Below are 13,093 nucleotides of genomic sequence, written 5' to 3' on the forward strand. Positions count from 1 at the left end.
TGGTGCTCAGATGTGTATTCTTTCCTTGGCTTTCTCTCACTTGTCTAACTCTCTGTCCTGTGATGGCACACTTGGTGTGTTTCTCTGGCTTAGGACTGTTCACTGGAACTCTAAAACTGCTTTCTATGCGAGAGCTTGTTCAGCTTCCAGCTTCTCCTCCGCCATCTTGTCTCTTCCATAATAATTTTTCTTAAGTATTAGTTGCTGGTATGTTTATTTATGGAAGCAATTTGTTGCTAAATATGTGTGGTATTTTTATTATCAAATACAACATGTAACAGAAAGGTAAAGCTCCTAGGAGATATTAAAAATAAAGGAGAAAAGAGATATTGTTATCTAACCCTAGATAAAGACAGAGACCTCTATTATGTTTAATCTGACTTTACAACTTCTTACCAAAAATATACTGCAGGAGGAGCTTTCCTTCTGGGCAATTTAATTATTCTTATCCTTCACAGAATGAGGTAATGTGGCTTAGAGTCAAGACAAGTCAGTTAAGCTTCTGTAAGCTATTTTATTTAATGTGTGTGATTATTTTCTTCATAGAATACATCTGTGTACCTGATAGCTCAACATATGATGGTGGGTAGACAGAAATGAGAACGCTCCAATATAATGACTGATCCTATAGAAGTCCTGTATATCATAGAAAACTCCACCAAATGAAGTAAAAAATATATGGAGGGTTACTTCAAGTCAGATAGAAAAGAAAGATAAGTTACTGATTGAGATGATCAAGTTGCTGTTTTGCTTTTTCTTTCTTGGTTTGAATTCAGGGCAAGCTCTTGCTGGGCAGGTGCTCTACCATGTGAGCCATTTTTCTCAGCCCTTTTTATTGCTTTATTTGTTTTTCAGGTAGGGTGTTGTTTTTTTCCCTAAAGTTAGTCTCAGTCCATAATTCTTTATATATGCCTCCCAAATAACTTGTGATATTCATATATATGTATGTATACACATATACATACATATATATGAATCCAGCTCCTAGATTGTTTGTTGAGACAGAATCTTGCTTCCACTGGCCAGGAGCTGAGATTCTCCTTATCTCCACCTCCCATGTAGCTGAAATTTCATGTGTGAGATCATACACCTGGCTTCAAATCATGAAGCATTACTGGAAACAAAGGACTAGAGATACTCAATTAGTTATTATCCAAAAATTATTGGAGACAGGTTAAGTTTGTGGTAGTAGTACTGAGATTCAATCAACATCAATGAACATGGAAAAAATATATGGTAGGATACATTGCTTACATGGAATTGCTTATAAAGACTCACAGAAAGAGTTGGCATGAACTAACATGTGAAATCTGGTAAAAAAAAAAAAAAAATGAAACTTGAAAACTAGGACCTGAAGATAAAAGTGAAAAACAAGAAGTCCTTAGTCATAATAAGTACTTGAAGAACTGTCCACTGAATTCAGAACGGTCAGGAGATAAATTGGATATGGACAATAGAACTGTGATGAAAGATATATCTTGATGCACAGTTTACAAATCACATTTCAGCAGCTGCTTGTTTCACTGTCCAAGAAAATGTCCTGACTCAGGTACTTGATCCAAAAATGTCAGTCTCATGCATTCAAAATCCTAATTATCATATTCAACTTGCATTAACCTAAATCTCACCCTTTCCTTTTTCTTTCAGTTTCCACATCAATGCTAATTCCTCCTGCCACCAGCTCTAAAGAGTTTTTCAAATTCAAATAAATCCTCTTTTTAACATTTAAGCCTACGTGTTAGATAGTTGTTGTCTGACAATTAATATAGACTCCAGTTTGCTTGCTTAGTTTTCTCAAAGTCATCCTTTCAATGGGTAAAGATAAAATCTATGATATCAATCTGAGTCAATCCCTTTACATTCTTACCTTTAACAACTGTCTTTATCCCTTGTATATATATAATCCTTGGCTAAGTTAGTATGTTGTAATACTATTTATCTGTTTGTAATTTTTCTATCTATCTATCTATCTATCTATCTATCTGTCTGTCTGTCTATGTCTGACTGTCTGTCTGTCTGTCTGTCTGTCTGTCTCTCTCTATATATATACATATATATTCTTATTCTTACTATTATTTAGTCATGGGGCTTGAACTCAGGGTCTGTGTGCTGACCCAGAGCTCATTTGTTCAATACTAATACTTTGTCACTTTGAGTGAAAGTGCTACTTCCATTTCTCCTTATTTATATGACAAGTTCTTCTGACCCCACATACTGTTTTTCCTCACATATCCTAATTGTATTGTATGACAATCCTCTCTACCATTTTCTCTTTTATTTCTTATTACCCATCATTCACGTGCCACTTCCAATTTTCTTCTCTTGAACAGACATCTTGTTCTCTCTTTTCCCCCCTATTCATTATATTATATAATACATATGTATATATAATGTAAATATAATGTATATGATATATAGGTATGTATATATGTTTTCTAGGTCCAACATATATGTACTTTAGGTATACATATGTACGTAGATGCACACACATATTAGCATATTAGACATAGAATATTTTTCCCTACTGCCTATTTGTAACTTCCCTCTGATGCCCACTCAACTCAGTGCTAACACTAGTTTTCCCTGAAGTCTAAAAAGATTAACTTACACAAGTATATTCCTATTCTGGTTAGAGAACTGGTGAGCATTCAGGTTTGGCTCATTGGAACTGCTTCTCCTATTTGTGGAAGGGCTTCGTGGGGATGGACTCCTACATGATTCAGATGAGCAGCAATAGCAGTCTGCCTCCAGTTCTGGATGTACATGTCAACATCGGGGGGAGAAGCTCATTGCCAGGAAAAATGAAAGGCAGGAAGCCCCGGTGGTCGGTGACATGGCCAATCAAACTTTCAATCCCATTCGGGCCATCATGGACAGCATGAAGGTCAAGCCGAATCCAAACAAAACCATGATTTCTCTGTCCATCGGAGACCCTACTGTGTTTGGAAATCTGACCACAGACCCTGAAGTTAACCAAGCAATGAAAGACGCTCTGGACTCGGAGAAATACACTGTCTACGCCCCGTCCATTGGCTACCTGTCCTGCTGGGAGGAGATTGCTTCCTATCACCGCTGTCCTGAGGCACCGCTGGAAGCTAAGGAGGTCATTCTGACAAGTGGCTGTAGTCAGGCTATTGAACTTTGTCTAGCTGTGCTGGCCAACCGAGGACAAAACATCCTTGTTCCGAGACCTGAATTATTTTTCTACAGGACTTTGGCTGAATCTATGGGAATGGAGGTCAAACTCTACAATCTATTGTCTGAGCAGTCTTGGGAAATTGATCTGAAACAACTGGAATCTCTGATTGATAAAAGACAGCTTGCTTCGTTGTCAACAACCCATCAAACCCCTGTGGGTCGGTGTTCAGGAAGAGTCACCTTCAGAAGAGCCTGGAGGTGGCTGCAAGGCCGATGAGATCTATGGAGACATGGTGTTTTCAGATTGCAAATATGAACCCTTGGACACTCTCAGCACCTATGTCCCCATTCTGTCCTGTGGCGGGCTGGCCAAGCGCTGGCTGGATCCTGGCTGGAGGATGGGCTGGATCCTCATCCATGACCGAAGAGATATTCTTGGCAATGAGATCTGAGATGGGCTGGTGAATCTGAGTCAGCGAATCTTGGGTCCCTGTACCATTGTCCAGGGAGCTCTGAAAAGCATCCTCCGTCGTACCCCTCAAGAGTTCTACCACACACCCTAAGTTTCCTCAAGTCCAATGCTGATCTGTGCTATGCAACATTGGCGGCCATCCCCGGACTCCAGCCAGTCCGTCCGCCCCTCTGGGGCCATGTACCTCATGGTTAGCATTGAGATGCACCATTTCCCAGAATTCGAGAACGATGTGGAGTTCACAGGGCAGTTGGGCAGTTGGTGGCTGAGCAATCTGTCCATTGCCTCCAGCAACGTGCTTCGAGTATCCGAATTTCTTCCGAGTGGTGATCACAGTCCCAGAGGTGATGGTGCTGGAGGCCTGCAGCTGGATTCAGGAGTTCTGTGAGCAGCATTATCACTGTACTGACGGGAACCTGGAGGAGTGTGACAAGTAAGTTCTCGTCTATTCTGAACACCTGTCACATCCAAGGAGGACCTGACTGAACTCTGCTGCTCCCCAGGAAGTCTGAAGCCATTACTGGAACAGGGCTTCAACATGGAAGTTTCCAGATTGTTCTTGCTTTTCTCAGTCATGTTCGAATTCATACTCGGAGCTTCCAATTCTCTCCCTTACTGCATTCCACTGGAGTGACTCACTAATTCATTCAGGTGTCTCCTTCCTGTGACTTCCTCCTTTTTTTTTTTTTTCCTTAAATCCTGAGAGTACCTGATAGGGACAGAGTTTACTAGAAAGTCATCAAGACAAGAAAGATAAGAGTTCAGGATGGAACAAACGAAAAATTGGTGAGGAGCTGTGTCCCCCGCCATTTCTTCAATGCTGAGAGTAATAGTATTCTCTCCAGTCAGGTCTGACGTCCAACTCTCACCTGCACATCTCACTTTTTGCAAGAGCGGTATAACCAGAAAGAAATTGGGGACATTCGTATTTGGTTAATCATACTCTAAACATTTTAGCAAAAAATTGTATTTAAGGATCAGGAACAGAAACATTTATAAACTTTTGTGGTAAAGAATTATTTTGTGACACACATAAATAACCTTGATCAACTTCCTAAATTTAGACTTGTATGTGTTAGGTGTTCTTAAAATAAAAGCACATTTCATTTTTAAGAGAAAGGAAGAATGCAGAGAACCTTCCAGAAATATTGCTGGGTAAAAGCCAGAAATATCTTCAATTGTCATAGCAATAGAATCATTATTATTTTTGCTGCAGTGTTATATCGATTTATTAATATTGTTATGTTATCTTTTCATAGGTTTCTAAGAAACATTTATATTACAAGTTCTTTTATTTTGCCAAAGGTATAAATTATTATTCTTTTTTAAAAATAAACTTTAGCGGGCTGGGAAGGTGGCTCAGTGGTAGAGCACTTGCCTTGTATGCATGAGGCCCTGCGTTCAACTCCTCAGCACCACATAAGCAAAAAGAAAAAAGCTGGAATTGGTGCTGTGGCTCAAGTGGTACAGCGCTAGCCTTGAGCTGAAGAGCTGAGGGACAGCGCCCAGGCCCAGAGTTCAGGCCCCACAACCGGACCCCTCAAAAAAACAAAACACTTAAAAATAAACTGTATCAAATGAAAAAAACAAACCAAAAAAACACAAATATATTCCTTAACCTCATTTGTAAAGGCATCTTCAGTTTCAAATTTCCAAATCTTAATAACAAATGCTTTTTAATTATTTATTTTGAGTATATAAAATGCCAAAATGCAGATTCAAATGTTGAAAATATTGATTGTATAGATTATTACATAAGCCATTAAATCATTTTTTTCACAATTGATAAGTAGCAACTAGTTTCTCTGTGTGTTTTACTCCCCATTGCTAAACATTTCAACCATGCATCTCATTGAGAAAAAAGTCCCATAAGCTACAGTAACATATAGTAAAATATCATCTTGTGTTCACTGATATCTACACCACTCCATTTAACTTTATCAAATGTAAAAGATCTTAACATAAACCAGTCAAAAGACAACCTGCTAGAAAAGAACCTCAATATTTTACAGTTTGTTCCTTATAATCTATAATAAAATCAAAAGTTCTCAGTATTTCTTGTTGGCTCCTACCCACTACTTATTTTCAGTATGTCCACATGGACATGGAAATAAACAGTGAATTTGGCCATTGAATTAATTAAAATCAGTTAAAGAACCCTACTGCATAGCTCTCTTCTGTGTGATGCTATTTAAAAGCATTGAGGATTCATTGCTATAGCAGCACTTTCTCCACAGTGCCATGGACAGACAGCTGCTTCATATTATGTATTGTTTCAATGGAGCCTCTAGTCCAATAGCATTTATTTTTAGATGGCAACATAAAGTGTGAAAAATGAAAGAAATTTCCTGAAGTGAATAAAGGAAGCAACCAGAACTAAATATCTTTAAGCACTTGCACCTAATTGATAACACATTTATAAAAATGATACCGACACATTTTTGTTAAGAAGATTCACTTAATGAAGTAGTTCTTAATTCAGAAATGTCTGTGCCTGACTACAGACCCAAGAATGCCATCTGGTGGTGACATATGCAAAACATCTATGTTAAATGACCACTATTGTCAATGGAAAGTAACCAATAGTTGAGACTGGTAATAAACTTTTCATGAATGGAATCATGATTGTATCCTGTTTTGTACACAGTTTTTCTTGTGAACTAACATACACTTTCATCAAATCCCACTTAATGGGAGAAGGGGTCCACTAAAATACAGTAATGCCAATTTCATTTATTCCAACTTGTTCACATATACACACACATAGGTATGCAGATATAGCATAATGCATTGGAAACAATAACACCTGTATACAAATTGTAAGTAAAAACAAATAAATGCACAAAAGTGTTTTTAAATAAATGTATAATTTTAGTTTTTAAATGGTATGATTTTGAAAATTCAAATTAGTCACAGGCTTTAAAAATCTATTGATTACTACAATAAACATTTAATAACTATTATATAAAATTTTTTAAGAATTTTGGCAAATACCTTTGTCATAAAACATAAAAGAGGGGTAACAATCATAAAAAGAAAATTTCTTGTATATACACTTCTCTAATTTGTGGAGGGGAGGGGAAAAAACAAAATGCTTAAATAGGGATACAGGTTGACCTATTATAGCAATGAGATGTACAAGACACTATGTGGAAAAGCAAAATTTACAATTTAGGAGTTGGGGGGAGCAGTGTAGTTGTGGAGGTGGGAGGGAAGGGCTGGTAGGAGAATAAACAAAGGAGGAGGCAACAATGCTTGATAGGAAATGTACTCACTCATTGCTCATGTAACTGTAACCCCTCTGTACAGTATTTTTACAATAAAAATGTATTTAAAATAAAAAATAAATAAAAAAAGAAAATTTTCCCAGAGACTCTAACCTAACATAGATTCCAGTGATTTACTTGGAAACCAAAATACTGCTATGTTGTCATAGAAGAGAGGTTAAAGATTAAACTCTCTAAATAAGGAGCAAGTCTATCATATATTCTTTATATGTATGCCTCCAGTGTCATATGCTTCTTTAAAATAATATGAGCTACCTTTTAATCAGCCCAATATTTTTGATCACTGTTTTTCTTCCTATATTAGTAAAGAAAAGTTGTAGATGTTACAACTCTGGGGAGTTTACTCAAATACACACACATTTACAAAGCAGACTATTTTCTTGTACTGTGGCTTAAAAGGACAATGTTTTCCAGGAATAGATATTATTGGCAGTGTCTTACAAGCCTCTCTCACTCACATTAGAATACGTTAGTTACAACACTCTTGGGGATCCCCTGAACCATTCTCTGGAAGAGAAGCCAGGACTGGAAATCCCTGCTTCAGTTGAATATTGTTGCTGCAGTTCTGAGTGGACATCCGTCTACTAAATAGAAATACACTATCGTTGTAAGGTGCCACACTACTCCTAAAACTCACTTCATTTCCAGGGGAAATTTGAAAGTAAGAATACTTTCATTGTAGAATTTATTTCTTGACTCTTAAAAAATTAATAAAAGTATTTCACATTTTAAATGAAATATTTAGAACCTGCTATGTTGATACATGATCTTTTTTTAGTTGGTCGTTGGGTATGAACTCTGGGCCTGGGTGCTGTCCCTCAGGCTCTTCAGCTCAAGGCTAGTGTTCTACCACTTGAGCTACAGTGCCACTTCTGGGTTTTTCTGCTTATGTGGTGCTGAGGGGCTGAGGGCCTCTTGCATGCAAAGCAAGCACTCTACCACTGAGCCACCTTCCAGCCCAGACAGATCTTTTTTTTTTTTGTGATACATTTTTATAGAAGTGGCAGATTAAGCTTCTTAGCTATGAATAACAGAGCAATTAAGTATAATGTGAAGGAAAAAGAAGAAAAGATGAAAGCTGATATATCATTCTTCATATTGTCTCAACAAATAACCAAGTGCTTCCTTAAAATTTTCTTGGTACTCTCTTACAGGGTCAGGTGAGATGTCATTCCCCTCCCACCCTCCTTACTCCACCAATGACTGTGTTTGAAAACTAAAAGTCAAACTAACCAGTCTACATAATTAGATAAGAAAAAAATATTTTGACCTAAAACTGTATGCTTGATTGATTATTATTATGGAAATAGCATATTCTCTACAATTTAAGCAAAATTGATTATCGAATTGACTTGTGCAGTTGGGCTTTTCTGTATGGAGGAGCAGATAACACAAAGGTTAAGAAAGTTGTGTTGGCATTATATGAACTGATTTAACTTGGGATACCAATACTTGGTATCAATAGAAGCATAGGAAATGACTCATTTGCCTAAGTATTCTCCTACTTGTACCATGTGGTTAATAGCAGTAACTCATAGAATTATTGAGATGATCACAATAAAATACTTAAAAATGCCTGACACATATAATACTAAACAAATAATAAATATTATTCTGGGTATGGTTGCTATTACGACCAGATGGGATCTTGCTTATGTATAAGATTTCTTTCAATCAAGATTATATTCTGACAAAGAAAATTACAGTAAATAACTGGAAGCTGAGCAAATAACATACTCTATAATCATAATTTGCAAATAAAATCAATTTATTGTTTGCAAATTGAATAGTATATGGTACTCTATACATTAATCAAACACAGAATGAGTGTTCTATTGCAATTTTTTGTATTCTGTCACCATATGCAATTGCTGTTTGGCAGTTATTCTTTAAGTATTGCCAACAGAAATTTAATCATACAGCAGAAATCAATTACAGTTTGAAAGGTTATTTCTATATAATGCAATGCAGTATAAATTTTGTCATTTTGCCACTGAGGCTTTCTTATATCAATTTGAAATCTGAGTTTAGATTTTACTAGGACTTGAACGGAATATGTAAAATAAAAGTTAAGAACATCCTCTCTCATCTTTCTATAGTACAGAGTTTTTTTTCATAGGTTACCAAATACATGTGACATATATGTCATAAAATTCATGATGTAAGCACATTAACCTCACAGCTATCTGAACTGGTCTTATCATTTCCCCTTAGAGTTCTGGTCTATTATAGACCTTAGTTACTAAGTAAGATGGAAATGATTATTTTATTGCTGTATTGTTGTATTGTCAATTATTTTATTGTTGTATTCCATTTATTTGAGACCAGAATTGTTCTTCAATGTAATATTATCCTTGTGATCAGTTGCAGAAAAACAGAAGAACATCTATTTTCTTAATTATCTTCCTACTGATTTATTATAAAATCTGAAAGTCAGATCCAACAGGAATTTTTTCAATATTTGTATATGTTGACTCTTTAGTATTAATAGTTTCAATTAATGTCAAGTTTATGCAGCAGAGTAGCATGGAACTATAAAGCTAGGAATATTATTATTACTCTAATGGAAATCTTTATTATTTTTATAAAAAATTCTCATTTCTATATTTATAGATTAAAACTTGGATTAATGTATAGTTAGAGATTAAATGTTTGATTATTTTTCAATTGCTTATGCAATCCTAGATAAACACAAACAAAAAAACCCAAAAAACAATTTTCAGAGTGGATCTGAAAGTCTTGTAAATCATAGCTTAAGTTTGTTTAAGTAAATATTGTCCCCATTATAAACTGCATTATCGACCACATTACAAAACAACACATTTGTTACCTATTGAACTTCAAATGTGTTGTTTTGTAATGCTTTATAACAGCTGACTAGCATACAAGGATATGAAGCCTAGACAAATTAAGTTATTTGGCAAATAACTTATGGGTTTATGTAGATTCACAACATGTTTTTAGATGAGTTTTCCTCTGGTTATCTCTTCTAGTTGTGCAATTTTCCTGTTGGTTAAAGCAACAAGTTGAGCTTATGTAATACAGATTCATGTTAAGATTAGACCAAAGCCTTAACATAACTAGCCAATCAGAATACTTCATGATTTGTCATATAAGAGATATGAAGTAAAATTAAGTTTTACAAAGAATATTTAATGTGTATAATTTGTTTGGTTGAAAGTACCAATATTAAAAATATCTTATTTGTAGACCACTGGATTCTGTTTTACCCTGAAAGGAGCATAGAAATCACTTCTCATGTACATAACAATAAAGATTTTGAAGAAATTGAAAATCAGTGGTTCCACATTCATCTAACAGAGAACTCGGTGGCTGAAAAAGAAATTTAGAACCAGGCAGACACAGAAAATGTATAATGAAAGTAGATGCACTTTATAGAATAATCAAAATAGATGAATAATTCCATGTTAACAATGAAAACTTTGATTTTTTAAATAGTTTTTAATAGTTTTCACCAAGAACCAAAACAAAATATCACAAAATGCTAATACTGTGCAGGTATTCAGAAATACCATTGTTTCTTAGATCATGTGCCCTTAAAGTTTCATTGAGTCATTCTAATAAAAACAACATGCCATATCTGTATTGCGTTTTCCAACTTCCAACTTTGAAAAGCTGAAAGTGAAGTTGCGGCTCAAGAGGTAGAAACACTATCTTGAACAAAAATCCTAAAGAATGTTGCCTAGACCCTGAGTTTAAGCCTCAGTATTGAAATACACAAACACACACACACACACACACACACACACACACACACAAATGCAAAAACAAAAAGAAAACTAGTAAAACAGAGGAAAAGAAAAGTTCTAAAATACAGTCTTCAATTCAGTACCTACTGAATCTTGTGTTCTAATGTAGAATATGTACAGCTTAGAAGACCATGCCAAGACAATTGCACTATTAACTTCCTTCCAAGAAAAGCAAATGGTAATATAAATTACACTCATGGGAATTTTTCTTATACTTTCTATTTCTGGAAATTGCTCTTCCATGAAGGAAAATTATGAGGTTTAGTGTAAAGGTCCCTCCATCAAATCACTTGAGACAGAAAAGAAAGTTACCTAATTCTCAGTTAGAATCCTCCAATCTTGCCATCCCAGGATGGCTTTGAATCTGCAATTCTCAGATCTCAAGCTCCTGAGTAATTAGAATTATAGGTGTGAGCCATTTGCATCTGGCATACATTTATTCTTTTAGGAAAGAAGACAATTTTAAACATTTATCTGAAGTTTACTAGAAGTTCTTGAGATAATTTTATTTCACTACCCGAGAAAACAAACCTCTGTACCTGGTACAAGCACCTGTTGCAAGCTTAATGTATTTTTATATCACCTGCTTTAAATATATGCTAAAAATGAGTGACTTGTATTTTACTCCCTTTTTACATAACTAGAGATTGTAGTATTGAAAACAAATGTTGAAAAAATTGACGTAGTAACATGTCTTACCATTTTGTTTGGATAGTTACTAACCAAACTGAAACAATTTATTTCTATTCTCCATTCTTTTGAGATCTGGTATTAGGGATCTACTAAGGGAATAAAGCTTTCATTATTTATTTATTTGTTATTGTGAAAATACTGTACAGAGGGGTTACAATTACATGGGCAAGGTAATGAGTACATTTCTTATCAAACATTGTTGTCCCCTTTGTTTCCCCTTCCTATCTCTTCCCATCTTCCTCCCTCTTCCCCCCTTCTCCTCCCTCCACAACCCCCCTGCCCCTTCTAAAGTTGTAAAGTTCATTTTTCGAAATAACGACTTGTACATCTCATTGCTGCAATGGGTCCACCTTTTTCCAATTTGTTTTTTTCCCTTCCCCTCCACAAAGTATGCCAACACCAAATACAATGAAAACAGGGGTTATATCGTCGGGGAGGGGCATACAAAGCAACAAAGAAATCATCTTATAAATGTACTAGAAACAATTGCAAGAAAGAATAAAACGTTTGAATCCTTATCTTGGGGTACATTTCGCTTAACATCAACTTACCTGACCATTTCTGATTGTCTCAGACATATACTAGTTATTAAAAATAAGGGAAACCATGAGAGCTATGTTTCTTTGGGCATGGCTTATTTCACTTAATATAATTTGTTCCAAGTCTTTCTATTTCCTTACAAATGTGGCAATGCCATTCTTTCTGATGGAGGCATAGAATTCCATTGTGTATACATACCACATTTTCTTGATCCATTCATCTAATGAGGGGCATCTGGGTTGGTTCCATATCTTAGCTATGGTAAATAATGCTGCAATAAACATAGTTGTGCTGGTAGCTTTAGTATGGTCTTGTTTGTGGTCACTTGGATAAATGCCCAAAAGTGGGATTGCTGGGTCATAGGGTAGCTCTATGTGGAGTCTTTTGAGGAATCTCCATACTGCTTTCCAAAGTGGTTTAGCAAGTTTACACTCCCGCCAACAACACAGTAAGGTTCCCTTCTGTTCACATCCCCTCCAGCATCTGTTGTTATTAGAGTTCTTGATTATAGCCATTCTAACTGGGATGAGGTGGTATCTCAATGTTGTTTTGATTTGAATTTATAACAATTTCATTTTTCTGGATGTTAGCATTGTCATTCAAAGATACATCAGCCTTTTAATTTTTTTAAAAATGTGACTGGAATATCTACTTGTATTTCATTTGCATGTATGGTATATATGTGTTTGTGTATGTGTGTAAGTGTGTGTGTTAGTGGAATAGAGTTTTAAATTCAGTGAAACTTGCTTTCTTGTCCAGAGTTCAACCATTTGGGCCACAAACACAGTTCTTTTTTTTTTTTTACTTTGGTTATTTTTCAGGCTTTTTGCCTGGTTTGATCTCACAACCGTGTTTTACTAACTCTGCTTCTTGTGTACCTTGGAATATATATATATATATATATATATATATATATATATATATATATACACACATACACATATACACACACACACATATATACATATATATGCAACTCTATCAACATTATTCTTTTTTTCTTTTTCTTTTTTTTTCTTGTGAAAATACTGTACAGAGGGGTTACAATTACATGGGCAAAGTAATGAGTGCATTTCTTATCAAGCATTGTTGCCTCCTCCTTTATTTCCTCTTACCATCCCCCATCCCTTCCCATCACCCCCATCCATCCCCCCCCACCCCTGGCCAGCATATGTCTGAGACAATCAGAAATA

At 35.6% G+C, this 13,093-nt stretch overlaps 1 protein-coding gene and 1 pseudogene across 3 annotated transcripts in view; both read left to right on the top strand.

The window, feature by feature from the left end:
• Positions 1–13,093, top strand: part of Csmd3 (CUB and Sushi multiple domains 3) — a 929,488-nt gene that overhangs the window by 500,440 nt on the left and 415,955 nt on the right. The window lies entirely within an intron of this gene.
• On the top strand, positions 2,703–4,047 carry LOC105982857 (annotated as a pseudogene).

The sequence above is a fragment of the Dipodomys ordii genome, unplaced genomic scaffold, assembly GCF_000151885.1.
Source record: "Dipodomys ordii isolate 6190 unplaced genomic scaffold, Dord_2.0 Scaffold17, whole genome shotgun sequence".
In the NCBI taxonomy this organism is placed as follows: Eukaryota; Metazoa; Chordata; class Mammalia; order Rodentia; family Heteromyidae; genus Dipodomys; species Dipodomys ordii.